This window comes from Lissotriton helveticus, chromosome 3_1 (assembly GCF_964261635.1).
Source record: "Lissotriton helveticus chromosome 3_1, aLisHel1.1, whole genome shotgun sequence".
NCBI classification, from domain to species: domain Eukaryota; kingdom Metazoa; phylum Chordata; class Amphibia; order Caudata; family Salamandridae; genus Lissotriton; species Lissotriton helveticus.
In genome coordinates, this window is record NC_136061.1 from 954,957,276 (window position 1) to 954,967,949 (window position 10,674).

Genomic DNA, 10,674 nt, shown 5'->3' on the forward strand with positions numbered 1-10,674 from the left:
TCCGAATAGCTGACCTGTCACTGACCCAACGCACTAAATAGCTGATCGAGAACAGAGGAGCTGCGAAGCACTCTGTCAGAAGACTCGCTGACCCAATCTGGTTTTTTTTGGGACCTGAAGTGCTGGCGAAGCACTTTGCTGGGGAATTCGATAACCCAATCGGGGTTATGACTGATAGCTGCCGAGAGGGAGTAGCGCAGGCGTTGCAACTGAACTGCGGGTGCTGGTCCGGTTCTGATCCAAATCTGATTTCCTGTCCTGTCTCTGACCTGCACTTGCTGTCCTACTGGCGTTTGCAACTTTCAAGGTTTCTGTCCTTAACTGACCCGTGGCCAGGGTTGGTCTTCACTCCGTTCCAGGTAAATATAAATCTGTGAGGGAAACAAATAGTACATTTGCGTCCTTTTCTTATCCTTCCCTTTATCTTGCTGAAGTTATAATTGCATATGTTCCTTTTCTTTCCCCTTCCTTATGATAAATCGTAAATCTTACCATTATTAGCATGTTCCATTTTCTCCCTTACCTTATAGTTGGATGTTAAGTACTGCTCATGGATAAGTAGATGATCCTTTCCTTTACCCTTCCTTTGAGGAAAACTGAAGAGGTTATCCTGAATTATTAGCGTGTTCCATTTTCTTACCCTCCCTTTTGAAAGTGATTAAGCTGTGACATTCTAGAATGTCCCTTATTTTTCCAGCCCTTTAGAAAATTATCATTCCAAGTCTGATTTCTATAAGCTCAATTTCAGTATGTTCCTTGTTCTTACCTTCCTTTTAGACTTCTAAATGGTTGGCATCATATATCTTTTGCATAGTTATACGTTTTTCATAATTCTGATTATTGATAGTTTGCTTGCTGTAAACCTTTGGCTCACGACTTTGGATGAAGATTAGATAAAGGTTTTTAAAACTTTCGAGTCTGTGGTCATTACAGGAGTGCAAATGTTATTTGTGTTATTGTCCGCCTTTCTTTACAACTAACTCCCTGATCCATTGTGATCACAGGCACCGATGACAAGGATTGGTAAGTCAATGGTGCAGGACCTAGGAAGTACAATATCTGGTAGTAGTGCCCAGGTTGCCTGTTCTGAATAAATAAGTAGTATATTGGATATGGGCCCAGGTGAGTATCTGGTAAAATTATAGACGGGTGACCTGCACGCTCTATCACCAGTATAAACATGTGTACACACTTTTGCAAAGTTCAGCAGTATGGGGCCAAGTATAATGCTCCGAGAACACTCTCTTATTAGATGCAAGTATTTGCAGAGCTTGAAAGCAAGGTGGATGATTCTTTGCTTTTCAAAGCAAGTGTTCACAAAATGCAACTAGAAAACAAAAACTTTTTTCTAAACTATTGTAAAATCTTAGGGGCCATTTCTTAGCAGCATCATTTATAAAATGCGTGGATGCGTGCTAGTATTTCCAAAAAATATACCCAATGGAAAAAATCAGTGTAACCAGTTTCAACAAGATTATGGGAAACAGAAATAAAAAAGCGTTGGCAAATCAGTAGGTCTTTTAATATTGTTAATGAGGTCTTGTTTTGGCATGGTTTTTGTTAAACCTTATTGGTGTGGGAGCTGCCAGGCCCTCTCCATTATAACAAGCATTGGCAAAAAAAAATGTTTAAAGTACAAATTGCCACATTAGTGTCTGGCACTGAACTTAACTACTTCATGTGATATGCTCCTTGTAAGAGAGAAGAATGTTGTTGCTCACAGGGAAGTCAGCCTAAAGATACAGAGAGAGAGAGGATTTTAATAAAACACAAAAGGTCTTGCTTAACGCCAGACCTAATTAGGGGCACAATCATTAAAGAAATCTCAAAAGTGCACCCATGGTATATGTTCTTGCACTAGTGCAGATTTACGGCGTCCATTAATTCACAAGAATTTACATAAGTAGTTCAAGAAATCATATTCCTTGAAAATATTTGTGAACTGCACTTTAGCACAAGCAAACATGCATGTGTAGATCTGCTCATGCGAAAATCTGTTGAGCATCTGCAAGTTCACTTCCCCTCAAACAACTTTTTCCTAATCCTGGAAGAAGTTTTACATCTGCAATTGTCAGGAGTAAATTTCCAACATTTCTCAATATGGGAAAAGATTAGAAAAGAACTGATGAAAACCGTTAAAATATGCAAGTTGTAGGTTTGCACAGACTCAAAAGTGGCATTCCAAACCAGGAACTATTGCTTACCGCTACCTTCAGCTTCAGTCTGTAGATCTGCAAAAAGGTGGCAAAATAAGGGAATTGCTAGTATTCAACCTCTACTATGGCGTAAGCCCTGGAATAATCGGAGAGGCTTTCTCTGAGCTCTTCTAAAATGAGATTGCTGCCATAATTTGTTACTAGACTACATGGCTCGAAAGGGATAAGTGGATTTTGTTACAGGGCCAGCAGATTTATGAAGCAACCTGCCCCATGGACGAGTAGGTATTTTAGTAAATTCTACACCCCTGTACACTACATGGCATGAAAGGGACAAGTGGATTTTGTTACAGGGCAAGCAGGTTTATGAAGCAACCTGCCCGAATCTTGTGCGGTCCTATGTTATTGGTCACACCATGTCCTGCACTTTCTATAGAAATTGGAAGAGAAAGGAAGTATTGCAGGTCAGAAAATAACTTTTGCTCTCCAATTTCGGTGGCAATTGTGTAGAGGTTCAGAGAACACCAGCTGGCCTGCAAGCTGTTGCAAGGGAAAACATTTCCAATCCTCCTTGACCAAAATAATCTGGATTACGTGGCATAAAGAACTAAACTTGCTCCTATCAAGTAATGATAACCATTTCCTTTCTGAAAAAGACTCCCTGGTAAATTGGCCTTGCTTCCGATTCCGGTATCCTGTAGTCGAGTTTCAGACAGTCTTGGATATTTCATGGCACAGGTTTACTCCAGATGGGTTTTACTAGAAGGACTGAAACCAACTCTATAAAAAAGGGTTTTTTAAAAGATAGTTATTTCCTATTCATCCTTTAACCCCTTCCCCGCTCATGACGAGCTCAGCTCGTCATGAGTTGTGCCGCTCGCACGCTCATGACGAGCTGTCATGTAACGCGGCTTTTTAAAAAAGCCGCGCAGCGCGAAAAAAGCCGCCGCGCACATGCGGTTAAAGAATGCCAAATGTTGTGTGTAGCAGAGTAAGTGAAGGCATACAATGGTATGACTGAGAAAATATATGCCTTTCTGGGTCCAAACCATTTGTTGATGTCCATAAGGAAGTCTTTTTCAGAAGTTCCCTATCCAACTGACGCCTGGTGGTTAAGAAAGTTGATGCCTAAGGCTAGAACAGATACTTCAATTTTGTAAGCTTATTCAGTGTGGGGTGCCTTGGCTTCCAAGGTGTTCAGATTGAATGCATGCTTTGAGTAGATCATAAATGCAGCCAACTGGTAGTCAGAACCTACCTTCAAAATAAGATACTTTAAACCGGTGAGCAGCATAGTTTCTTTGGGGATAGGAAAGTTTTGAAACTATGGTCCTGACATACAATGTAACATTTCTTAATTAATATGAAAACATTTAAGTTCTATTAACTGCATCGATGCGGCGGCTTTTCCCGCTGTACGCGGCAATTTTAAAATTACCGCGTTACATGACGAGCTCCGCTCGTCATGAGCGCACGGCAGGTTACGCTCATGACGAGCTCGTCATCAGCCTGGAAGGGGTTAAGGACAGTGAGGTGAGGATTATCACACCCAAATACATTCTTGGGGGAAGTTTATTGAAGGCTTCCCTCCCGGGATGACGAGAAGAGAAAAGAGAGTGTAAGTGAAGGTGCTTTCAGTAACAAATTCTTGTTCATGTGCGTGATATGTAGATTTCATTATATACTGCATTAATCTTGCAGAAGACTCCGAGCTTTTTTTCCTAAAGTGTTCTTTATCATTATAAGTAATGATCAGGAAGAGAATAAGAGAAGACTATTTTGATGGAAGGCCCAATAAAGAAAGGACATCTAGGATGTTGTCCCAGGGGTTTCTAGTCACACTTGATATCTGTTTGTTTGAAATAACAGATTTTTTTAAGAGCTGATGGTAACCACAGTTTAAGTACTATTTTAATGGCTGTTGCTAGTTAATAAATGCAAAAGAAGTATATATAATCCTAACCTCCTGGACCTTCATGGAACTGAAACGGTCACGTTAGGTAGGAAAAATGTTCATTCATGTCTGCAGTTTCACTGCTGGATCAATTTCCAGTTTTCTAGCTGAGGTCTCATCCCATCTTAAATCCAGCTAGCTCACACTATTCCTTTTCACTCTCGCCATGGGTTTACTCATCCACTTCCCCCATGCCCATTGTTTGCACGACATCAAGCATAAAATGCTAGCCTACCCTTCAAATGCTTTTTCAGCATCCTGGGAGGCTAAGACCATTTTCCGGGTAGCTGTGCTCCCTAGATCTATAAGGTGATATGCTTTTTAGATCGAGCCTAGAGCAGCGCATGTGCTGTGCTCTGTCGAGACTTTTAGTAAAGGCTTCAGAAAATGCTACCACCGTGGACTGTGGCCTAGAGCTTGCGTGCATGTGTGCGGGCACATGCTTACAAGCAGAGGCACCATATGGCTTTCCTCTCTCCTCATGGGTCAGAGGCCCTGACTGTTTTCTCCTCCCTTCTCCTTATCTCCAAAGTTGAAAACAACCCAGCGCGGACCTTCCTCTCGACCCCTCACTTTGGACAGGGAGGAGGGAAACTGCTCCTATTTGCAAGACTCACCACTATTCATGCCATGGAAGTTTGTCAATAGGGCATGAACAGTGCATTTCATTTGTTGAAAACAAGTGTTCCTGTCTCCCCTTCAACACTGGACTGCTCGCTCCTCTGGCCCCTACCTCTAGGCTTCAAGGTCAGAGTCAGCCAGCAGCTTCGTTCTGCAGCTCTTCTCTCCTCCTTCTCCCCCCCCCCCATTTTTCAGAGGGGAAGGGAGGCTTGGTCCATTGCAAGCTTCTCAACCAGCAGTTTTAGGTATGTCATAGAAGCGGCCACTTTACCCTTAATACGCAGGGCTTTCCCCCCTGCCGCCCCGCTCTGTCCTAACACTTATCAGGTTCACAGCTCACGCCTTGCTTACTCCCTCTGCCCCCTGCTCTGTCCTAACACTTATTATCAGGTTCAAAGCTCGCGGCGCTTACCCCCCTGCCCCCAACTCTGTCCTAACACTTATCAGGTTCAAAGCTCGCTGTGCTTATCCCCCTGCCACCCGCTCTGTCCTAACACTTAGGTTCAAAGCTCGCCATGCTTGCCCCCCTCTCTGTCCTAACACTTATCATCAGGTTCAAAGCTCGCCATGCTTACCCTATGCACCCGCTCTGTCCTAACACTTATCAGGTTCACAGCTCGCCGTTATGCAGCACAATATCCTTGGTGCAACAATATCAACTGTTGCATGGCTTATAAGGTCCCAAAAGCGATACCTATTGGCTATGCCAATGCTCGTTTCTTATTATCACTAAGTTATATCCCCGAAACAAAACCAGCCTCAGGGTGTATGGTTTCTTTTAGGACCCCATTTGGAAGGAGCGCGGCCAGTTTGTTAAGCATTATACATTGGGGTTAAGTAATGAAAATTAAGAATATTGTGGATGCACATTGTCTGTGTTAACGTCCTTTCTAGAGTCTCAGACAACTTGTGAACGTTTTACAAAATATCTTAAAACCATCAAGCAAGGCTGCTTTGAACAATTTCAAGCTGCTCTTAGCCTTCCAGATTTCCTACTTCATTCATTGTTTTCCCCAATTATTCTTTTGGTTGCTGGTATTTTCAGTAGGCCATTAGACTTGAGTGTCCCTGACTACACTGGGGGGCTTTAGATTACTCATCATACTGCGTTTAATACTACTCAAGCATCCCACTATCTCCTCTTCGGTCTTACACATTTCCCCCCATTATTTCTCACCTCTTCGGCATCACTGTGATCCTGTTAAGCTCTTAAAAGACGTGCAAGCCTATTATCCGTTTCCTAAAATATCTTAAACCATTTTGCTATTATGTTATTATGTTATTGGCTCAAGCAACTTATAGGATTCTGATTTGCCCTTTAATCAATCACGTTTTACCATCAATTTGTATATCCTCTGTGTTAAGTCCTCTCTCAGCTCATTCGTGTGCCTTCCCTCATCTCTAAGGCGAGCCTCTGCTATAAATTAGCCATACAGTACCACCTTCAAGCCTTCCTACTGCATGGCTGCATTTATTTCATTGTTGTTCTCTAAAGTAACTGGTGATTCAGTCTTATGTTAATGATCACTATCGGATCTTTTAATAGTGAATCAGTTTGTCACAATGCCAAGTCTCTCTGGTCATTTCTACATACACTGTACTGTCCCATGCTCTGACAAAGTAAATACTTCCTGGGTTATATCCTGTACCTGTACCAGAAGTATCTAGCCTAAAAAGATGTAGTCTATCCAGTGTACCCTCCAGGTATGTGCATATTCTTCTAATGGGTGGCTAGCTATCCACAAACCCAAAGCACTTTAATAGGACCCGTAGTTGATATGACATAGGTATACTCAGGTGCAACACTAGGACCAACATCTCCAAGCTAGAGAAGGAACAAGAAAACGAATCTCCTTTTAAAAATGCCTCTTAAATTAGGATGCTAAGCACGTTGTATTGAGGATATATCATCCTAATAACAGAAAAGCAGGATGAGAGAAGCTTTCAATCCAGGACCTTAGAAAGAAGTATTAGTAGTATTAAACTCAAAACTGTAGGTTAACATACAATGACCAAAAACATAGCAACCGATTGGATATGGGGGGGGGTGATTAGGGACACAATTCAGCCTGGGCAACCAAAAAAAAAAGTGGCCCACATTCGCAGACTGCAACCTTTCGCAATACACTGCTTAGGACAATGGAGCTAAATGATGACACATTTGTAGTAATAAAAGTATTTTAAAGCTTATATGGCCAGTACTTAAATAGGAAAGTAACATACCAATATAAAAAAAATATACTTTAACGGGACTACTACCTAGAACTCCATTGGACGGACCCACTTGTATGTGATTGAGGGGAGGTGGGAACTGTTACAATTGATGTATGCTTTGTTACAAACTAATAAAAATGTGTTATATATATATATATATATATACATATACACACACACACACACTTTAAAAGCACAGAATTATCAAAAATACTAGGAACTCACTTTTAAGCTGTTTTAATCCATAGGTTTGCTGTGGATGTTTTGATTAATGTTCACTGAGAAATAGGAAACGGCACAGAGCTACGACATTCATTTTATTTTTTACAGTCCTAAAGAGAAGCCCTCCAATGTTCAGAGACTGGGAAAAGCTGCATATTTTTTGCTTGAAGTTAGCAGCTTGCAGTTAGCATCACGTGTATATTCTGGGAAAGAGAATGATTCTAGTGTGTAAATGCAAAAACGAAGAAAAAAATGGTTTTGCTTTCCTTACATACAGTTTTATATAGCATGAACTAGGCCCAGAGACACTGGAGCGCTTTACATGAGCACCAGATAACATCACGGAGGGTCATATTATGATTTACCCAGGATCACATGATGTCAAACTGATGCTGGGACTTGAACCTGGTTTCCCAGTTTCAAAGTCAACTAAGGCCACAACCCGTCTGTTGACTGCAGTAATTGTTATCTGGTAGACAAAGGAGAAGAGCAGAGACTGCTTTATTTCCTGCTGCTTGCATGGAGTAAAGGAGGACAAAAAGAAACTGAGGAACTCCCTCGCTGCCCCTCACCAACACCCATATCCCCATGCTCCAGTTCTCTCCCCTGCTGCAGTCCCCTGAAAAGTAAGTGCTAATGGCTTCCCATCGGCAGCTCCTTGCAGACTGCCACACCTGGAGGCAGGCGCACCTCATGCTCCGACAGCCCATTGTCATTCTGCCTCTGACATTAGCCCCTTGGTCTCACATGCATGGTGTCCTGTTTGTTAAGGCTGTAACACCAGCCTTTTCACACTGAAGCAGGGCCGGAGGCCTTAGCAGACCAAAAAAATAGCCCACCAACTGGCCTTAGCCAAAGGCCCATCAGCCGATGCCCGATTGCTTGCCTTGCCAATCTGAGGGACAAAACTTTTAAAAATATTCTATAAACCCTCTGAATTATATACTGTGTTGAGCTACAATTCGGGTAGCTACTTCCATAGTACTAGCAAGCTACCATCAGCTCCTGAGCTACCTACCCATATTACAACCCAAAAAAACTGGGGCAAAATGTTTACCTAGAAGAATTGGTTTGTTGTCTGGAATGGAGCGACCTTGTAACAATTATACACATACTGTGGTCCTACACAAAATGGTGACGATTTTTGGAAAGGGTAATCAATGTCAAAACAAGGAGAAGGTTCTCTTTCAGCAAAATTTCCAGAGATGATGTTACTCAAAAGTCCATCTGACGTAACATATCCCGTTCAATTCAAAAGGTAAAAGTGTACGCCATATATTGCTGACTGCAAAACAGTCCGTTTTGGGGGCGGGGGGTGCAACAATGGAACAGTAAAATTGGCCTGATTGCTAAAAGGAAGATATGGCACAAACAACTCAAGGGAAAGAGAAAAACTTCAGAAGGCAGAGGATAGTTTGGTAGATTGCCTGGGCTGGGAGTTTAAGGGACACGGTACACAAGAGACCGAGGCAATGCACATTCAAGAGCAGACGAGGCAAGAACGGAAATTGCATTAGAAAAGAATTAACACAACCAATCTTGGCAAAGATAGACGCATAACGAATATGCTATACAGTATAGGGTCGTGAGTTAGAAGAAAGTGTGGGATTATGTAAGGGAAGAAGAGGATTACGTGTAAAGTTCATAAAACAATACAAACTAAGGAACAGATAACCACACTCATTTATACAAAAACACAGCATTTCAAAAATGTCTCAGCGTATACGCATCAAGACAACGAGCTCCTTTGGATAGGTTTACATGTGTACTGAGCTTTCAGCCACAGGCTGAGTGGGACCCACTGCAATGTGAATATACATTTCGCCGATTCTCAGAGAACTACCAAGGCTCAAATCAATTAACCAACAGTTACACCAAAACGTATGTAGTGATCGCATTAACCAACCGAACTTTCATACCAGAGCAATTCATTTCCCACAGATTAGTTTAGCTTGCATAAGGCGTGTGCATTATTTGTTTAATGGAATTACCTGCAGAATGAAGGTTAACAAAATAGTTAAGAAAAAGGTGCTCTGTTCTGTTTTTGGACTACGAATCTAACACCACCTCTAATGTAGTCAGGCTCACATTTCCAGTAGATTTTTAACGCACTTCGACCGCTAACAGTAACACAACACAGAGCGACTACGCCAACGGGTACATAAACAACACTTTATGAGTTTGGAAAACAAAGTGACGAGTTGCATAGGTTTCGCCGTTTCCTGAACAGTGTTTACCAGCGCGCCGTTCACTCCCCCCACACCACATCATCATTCGCTAAGCGCAACATTTATGTGCACACTCCAACTACATATTCCATGGGTGTGGCTTCATGTAAAGATCGCGACCACCACTAAGGCTGGCTAACGGTCATTTCACCCGAAACCACAAGAACGGTGGTCATATTGTCTCTGCACTATTAAACAGCACAACACTAAAGGGGCACTCACCTGCCTATTTTACTTAAAGTGATCCAAAACCACGCAAGCAGCAGCACATTTAGGTCCAAACATCAGACGACACAACGATCGCGCGCTACAAGTCCTGCCCCCGCCTGAAAAACGTTTAGCGCGCCTGGGACGACGCAACGCGAGGGCGGGCGGACCAGAATGCATTGCGTACCGCGTGACGTGACAGGTTTGTGCGTCTGGAAACGGATTAATTAGGGAATCTTTTCATTTTAGAAAGGTGGTCGGGTGGTTACGTACTTCAGAGTAACAGTGTGTTGTGTATTTCAGCGCGTTGCGATCTAATGGAACAGGAAACCTCAAGGAAAGCGCCATCTAAGCACTTACCCAAAATGTTTATTTTTAATTGGTTTATAACTTTCTATAATGTGCCTTCGAAGAAGCATCAACGAACTCGTGATGGGCTCGTGAGTACAACAACCCCTCACACATAAGGATACAAAATGATTTGTGTGTGTATGTCTGCATAAGTCAAACACTGGAAAGAGGTTTGTAAATCAGTCAGGTCAGTGCCACACCCTCTCCTCCACAGAAAAAATATTTGTTGTACACCTTCTTGACGACTCCCTCAGTACAACCAGTGTGCCAATGCCAACTCACTCCAACAATGCAGCAAGCAACCTCCACCGATCGAACTTTGGCCCCCCTCAAGAAGAGACCAGGAATCAAGAGAGCCAGCTGATTCACAACTGTCCTCCATAAGTTCAGACACCTGCAGACGACTCAAGAAGAGATGAAGAAACGAAAAAAACTGGAATCCCACGCAACCTTTAAATCTGCAGTCAACGTACACCACCTCCTCCTCAAACCCACAAAGAAAACGGCCTTCTAAGAAAGAATCCATGCCAATGCACACAATCGCAAAGAACACTTAGCCATCGTCAAGGAGTTCGCCAGGCCCAACAGCGAGGCCACAGACGCCCCACCCTCCCAAGACATCTGCAACAAACTCAGCACCTTCTTGCACCACAAGATGAGGCAGATCTACCACAGCTTTGACACCCTAGACACCTGCCACTACGCCCCCCGCAACCACACC

General features: G+C 42.7%; 1 protein-coding gene across 5 annotated transcripts in view; it reads right to left on the bottom strand.

Annotated features, from left to right (window-relative positions):
* RBM44 (RNA binding motif protein 44) overlaps positions 1 to 9,748 on the bottom strand; it is a 1,911,902-nt gene extending 1,902,154 nt beyond the window's left edge. For 2 of the 5 annotated variants that reach the window (XM_078681325.1, XM_078681323.1), the window contains exon 1: positions 9,618 to 9,733. The gene's annotated coding sequence lies outside the window, so the exon portion shown is untranslated. Of the gene's footprint in view, positions 1 to 9,617 lie in introns of all 5 variants that reach the window. The other 3 variants (XM_078681327.1, XM_078681326.1, XM_078681329.1) reach the window with 3 other exon arrangements.
* Between the last annotated feature and the right edge of the window lie 926 nt (positions 9,749 to 10,674).